Below are 6,328 nucleotides of genomic sequence, written 5' to 3'. Positions count from 1 at the left end.
AAAAAAAAAAAAAAAAAAACAGATTCACACAGGGTAACAGTTTTCACTGGAACTGATGGACTTATAGTTGAAACTAGACATTTGCTCACACTGTTCAAAGAGAAACATAACCTCATTTATCCAATAAAGGCCAACATTTAGCAAATAGACACAATTTGTGAATCCTGTTTGACCTAAAAGAAAAATAAAAAGTTTGTTCTGATTTGATGTCAAACGTTATGTGTTGTTAAATATCACGTATTCTAAAGTATTTGAACAAACCCTTGACAAAATGCCAAGTTGGGTTTACAATCTATACCAGCTCAATCCTGACACATGTATGTGGTTCTGGGACAGCAGTTTGTAGAAACCTGGCTTAAAACATCACTTTGATTCAATTCAATTCAAAAAATACTTTTATCTCAAAGTGAAACTGGATGTTATTGTACCTCAAATCACCCAAGTATCTTTAAGGAGTTGTTGTGGATGTTGATGCTGTAGGCAGGACGGATCTCCAGTAGCAGTCTCGCAACAACTCTGAAGAAGCCTCTGACTGAAGAGCTGTTTGCTGTCATGACATGCTAACAGCTCAAAATACAGGCAGTAGAGAAAATATTTCATAGTAACAAGTCCTGAATGACAACATCAGTCATTGGCAAACGTGGCTAATCCACCTTATTTGCTTTTGCTTTTAAATCTCTGTCTGGCCATTTGGTTAAAAAGCAGGGCAGGGCGATGTTGGAGATGACCGATTTGATCAATGGAAGAGATGAACTTCCTCCTGCTCTTTGATCCTGCTTTGCATCCATGAAGCCCTCTTTTCAAGAACTCTGGGATTGGGGGCGGGGGGTCATAGGTCAGGCACTATTTGAGTATCGCCAATTACTCCTGGTTGTTGCAAATACGCATCACAACCGCTGTCTGAAATTAAAAACATAACAGCAAAAATCCTTCCAGCTACTCACGTCTAAAAACCAGAAGGAGTAATTGTCAAAAAAAAAACAACAACGTCCCAACCAAATAAAAAGAACAAATCAGAACCAGCATAAGAGAGCAACTCCAACATGCGTGAGTGGCATGATTCCAGAACGGATCAATGGAAACACAGTGGCTCGTTTTAAATGAAGCCTAATCAAGGTAAGACCAGTCTTCTGGCTACAGATTCTCTGCCACTTGATTTCACACCGGATAAAAATATAAAATCTCAAATTCACCGGATAAAAATATAAAATCTCAAATTCACCTGATAAAAATATAAAATCTCAAATTCTGTCACTCTCGTTCCTCGAAAAGGGCACAAATCCTTTAGATTCATCCGGCAAGATGTTTTCTCATGTGTCCCACACGTCCGCATTTAGATTTTCCACGCAGTCAGTGCTTGGAAAACCCATGCAAAGCATATGCATGGTCAGCATATGTTTTCAGGATGTTGTCATCCAGCTCAGTGTCATTTTCCTAAGCACACTGTCTCATTAGTATCTCTGATGTCAGGTTTTCCTCGCTTCCTCGCTATCTAAATAAAAACAAACTGTCCATGACACCCGAGTGCTCCCATCTATTTTTAAAGTGGGGGGGGGGCCTTCTGACTTGACCTCCCATCATCTGGATGATTTCTCAGTTTTGCCAGTTGCCATAAATAGCAAACAAAGCTAAAAGTTGCATGGATTAACAAACAACAAGTCATCTAGATGTGTTGATTTAATTGACATATTGTAAACATTAATTAGGGAAAAAAAAAAAAAAAAGATTGGCATTTGACGTTTTAGCCAAATTTCGATTAACAACAAGGTGAGCTAACCTATCGAGAAAAATCAAGCGGGAAAAAATAATAAAGCTAGCAAGCAGCTGTAGGCCTCTACCTCACGTTAACTCTTTGTTATCTGCGCTCGAGTCTTGTTGCGTCAACAGAACGGAGGAAGCAGCGGGAGAGACAGATAGGGAGAGGGACACAGGACGAGATGTGTGTACGTGCAGAGCTGCACTAAACCGCGACACACGGTCTGGGGGATTCCAGCCAGCTGCACAGGGGAGCGCTGACCTTGGCAAAGAGCACGCAGTTTATCAGCCCCTGGAACAAACAAGTGTTAAGATTCAAGCGTCGACCGGTCAGCAGATAAATGATTGACTCGCATTAATGAAGCCGGAAAGACTTGCACTTTTAACAAGAAAGCGTGCTGCTCTGCAATTACTACGAATTACACGTCGCGCGTGATGGGAGAGGATGGCGTTTTTTTGATCCGTTTTCAGGCGAAAGCGTTTACTGCCAAACTCGTTACACTGATGTGGCTTTGGGTTGCAGAGAGATTTGTTGGATTCGTTGTGTAACCGTCTCTTTCTGCAGGAGTGAAATCAAGACGAGGTTCTGGTGGAGGCTGCGTGTGCCGTTTCAGCACGTCGGGCAGGAGAGGTGAAGAAACTTGCTTCCCCTCCTCGCAATCACATCCGAACAATAAGTGATTATCCGTCTCTCACTGCTGTTGAGATAAATGCATCTTGCTAAGAGTAATAGCCGAAGGCTCGGGTTGTTTTTGATCTGATAAAACCCGGGACTTAAAAATGAACCTACTATCTGCCCATAATGAAAGTTACCTTTGGCCAGCATCATGAGTCTGACATTCCTGTCATATCTTGCTTAAGGGCAGTGGCGCAACTACACGTTATTTAGGTGGATGCGAAAACATAAATCGGCGCCCCCCACCCACCCTGGAAGGAATGTCAAATGTCTGGTTGAAGGAGCGACGCTCACTCGCTCGACAAACTTGGACTAATTATCTCGTTCTTTGTGAGTATACGTTTACAACAAACATCAAACACGGTATATATTTTTCATTCACGGTATATATTTTTCATTAAGTATTTAACAAACAAATGGCTTCTTCCGCGATAATTATGTGAAATTAAATTAATTGCCTAAAATAAAAAAAATAGTTTGGTGCTGTCGGGCTCAGAGTCTGAGAGGCTTTTCCTCTAGCAAACAAATTTTTGTTTTTTGCCTCTTATTTAGTGGAAATATTGATGTTGATGAGACTTGATAGCCTTTTCCAACCTTTATAGCTCCACTGTTGAAAATGAGGCTCTAACATTCACAAATGACAGTGAAATAAAATCCWGTCCAACATCTGGTTTGAGGTGATTCCTCTGGAACCTGTTGGAGGAAAAATATCCCAACTTCAGAAGATGAGCTTTAACCTAACAGAGCTCTGTGGTTCCTCCTATCAGTATGAGAGTCAGGGTGAGGAGGCGCCATGTTAGGAAGAGAAGTGGAAGCTGCAGGATCTTCAGAACAAACAGGTCRTGATGCTAGGCTACTGATTATCCCTCTGTCTGGACACAGGATCATTATTACCAGATTAAAAGATAAATTAATGGTTATATGCCAGACATGGAAAACTGGGATGTACTCCATGTCATGATGTTCAGAGTTTAGGTCTCATGGCATCTCAAGGTGTCAACATTGCAGCCATGGGCTGAGGGAAATATAGCTTTATTTTGTAACAATGCAAGAGCTAACCAGCTTTTATCACTTCGCAAAAATTCCATCAGTACAGAAACTCCAATGTACGTTTTTTTTTTTGTTTTTTTTTTCTCATAGTACCCCCAAGAATTTAAAACTACTTTCACCCCTGTTTTTAAGTTTATACCCATTACATGCATCACATGTCAGCGTCAGCAAGCTTTCAATAAAACTTTACAGTCACACATTTAGCACTCTGCACCTTTTCAGCTCTGCCCACATTTTTTAGTGGATCTAAATTCTGAGATGACCTCTCCAAAACACTCACAGTGTTATCCTCAGACCCCTTTGTAGCCAATTTTTTTTTTGTAAGATTAGAGAAATACTCCAATTACCATTCTTTCAAAATGTTGACGCCAACTCTATTTCTTTGTTTTCATGGCAAACATGAGAGCTTTAGTATGGTTTAGTTCAAACTGAAGAGGAGGAGGAGCAAGGAGAAATCACCTCTAATTTATTCTGTTTTATGGTGTATTACTAAAAATGTTAAATTTGGTTTTCAGATCTCAAGCCGGTAGAGCTGCTTTGAGATGCAGTGGACCGGGATCTACAGCTGACAGATCTGCAGCCTGATGTTAGTGTGTCAATGTGGAGCAAATTCTTCGAGTACTGCTTCTGACACGTTGTTGAATCTGGCAGGCTTTGAACAACACCTGAGCGCAATAGCAGAGTCCTTCTCACAGATACGCCTGGAGGTCTCCATCGTGGCTACAAGCAGCTCAAAGCAAGAGTCGACAGCAGGATAAGCCATTTCTCCACACGCTCAACTCTGCCACAAAATTCAACAAATGTACTTTTCTTAAAAATGTGGCACCACCTGGGAGTTTTTTCCTGTCAAAACAATTAACTGGCCGAGCACAAATCTTCTTACTTTCTGTTATAACTTTGGTCTAAAAACACCTTTTTATATACAAAGACATGTGACATGATGGGACTAGAAGTGCATATGCAAAACTGCGAAGGCATCTTTTTTTTCTTTTGAAATCAAGTTTATGTCAATAACTATTTTAACTGAAACATTCATGTGGCACATCCTTTGAATTTCCTCCTGGGGATTTCACATCAATCAGTAAACTGAAGTCTAGTTGATCAGGTCAAAAAATTGTGAGGAAATGACTTCACTGACATCCAATCAGGGTTAAGGGTCATATAGGAATAAATGACCAGGACAGAAATAAGGGGGGATATGTAAGATTATAGAGTCATAAACATTTCTGTATTGTAGGATATTTACATATTAAAGTTATGTGTTTTCATACTTGCATGTGTTCCTATTGTGGGATCCAGAACAGAACCTTGAATACGCTTTTATGCTAAGGTTACACTGAAATGAGAGATGTGAGACGTGGGCCTGCTAGTTCTGTGTCATCACCCTGTGTCCCTAATCCTCCACGGCGAGGCATTAATCCCAGGCCTTAACCCCTGGCCTGGCTGCATAGCAACACGTTACCTCATTTCCTCCAGCAAAGCAAATTTAGAAGTGAGCAAGAAAATGGCAAAGATTTATAGCCCTGAGGTCAGAGACAGTTCAGCTTTGTGGGGGAAACAACAAAACGTGGAGTTGTTTGGTTAAGTAATTTACATTTACTATTTAGATAACCTATCTTTAAATCTACAGATATTCACAAAAATAGAAATTACACGAAGTAAACAAAATAGTTAAATAAAAACAACAACAAAAAAACTCTCAGAGTAGATTGTTTGGATTCAGTGTCCTAAACAGGCTCTGAAAAAACATGGGCTTAGATGAAAACAAATTCTCATGGCACTTATGCTAACATTTTTTTAAATTATTATTATTATTTTCAGATTATTGTCTAAAATCACAATATTGTTATTACGGGGTCAAAAATTAAAATGCAGGAAACCTATGTTGCAGAGCACACCATTTTAAATTGTTTAAATAATAATTGTAGCTTCATTGGAAACTCAGAACTTGCTATTTTAGCTACTTAAAAATAATTATTCCCATTTTTCTTCAAGCACAAGTCAGTTTCGATGTTTACGAACAATTCTTTCCCAACTATTTTCATATTTTTTTATTTCATGTCTTAGTTTTCATATCAGAAAAATAACTACATATCTAACTATCACGTTATCATATTACCTTATGGGAATGACGTTTAAAATTTAGTCTGAATAATCCTTTGCCCCTATAATGGGGCAGATTTTTTAAATATCTGACTGTGACCTAGGCCTATTATTTTCACAGCCAATGCAAGAAAAGAAAAAGAAAAGGAGTGAAAGTTGAATAACGGGTTAAAAATGGCACTTATTGGTTAAATTTATTTGTAAACATCTATTATGTATTATGCTAAAGAAGGAGGACATTCCAAATGAAACTCAAGCCTTCATCTTGTTATAAATGTTTTTTTCTTTTTTAGCTGTTTTGGACACTGCCGTAGTTTTAGCAATGGCAGCGGTGGAAGACTACAATTCTAAAAGAGCGCAGAAAATGTACGTCATCTTTCAGAACTTCTCCTGTTTCCTGATTGGCCCAATTGAAAATACACTGAAAAAAATCCACTTCAATGGAAGAAACCCCAGACAGATTGGAACTGAGTTGAGTTGTAGGAATGGAAGGTAAAAGCCAGGGTAGCTTTTGCTAGTCATGAAAACGAGCTGTCTCCAAGAGCAAACGGCATTAAATTATAGCCTCTGAAATGTTTCTCCTAAGTAACACTGTTACTTACGTCTAACCTGGTCTTGTGGGAAATATCTCTTTGGATGTATAGGTGGCAAGCAGTGGTGGAGAAAGTACTCAAAAAAATTTACTTAAGTAAAAGTACAAATACACAGACAAAAATGTACTTAAGTAAAAGTCAAAGTACCAGA

General features: G+C 39.0%; 1 long non-coding RNA gene across 1 annotated transcript; it reads left to right on the top strand.

The window, feature by feature from the left end:
* Positions 1-1,874: 1,874 nt before the first annotated feature.
* Positions 1,875-4,067, top strand: LOC103474619 (uncharacterized). Its single transcript, XR_535207.2, has 2 exons — positions 1,875-2,761; positions 3,997-4,067. It is a non-coding gene; the product is annotated as an uncharacterized LOC103474619 (long non-coding RNA).
* Positions 4,068-6,328: the final 2,261 nt, after the last annotated feature.

Source organism: Poecilia reticulata, linkage group LG13, assembly GCF_000633615.1.
Source record: "Poecilia reticulata strain Guanapo linkage group LG13, Guppy_female_1.0+MT, whole genome shotgun sequence".
NCBI classification, from domain to species: Eukaryota; Metazoa; Chordata; class Actinopteri; order Cyprinodontiformes; family Poeciliidae; genus Poecilia; species Poecilia reticulata.
The sequence above is the reverse complement of the archived record's forward strand: the minus strand, read 5'-3'. Positions and strand labels throughout refer to the sequence as shown.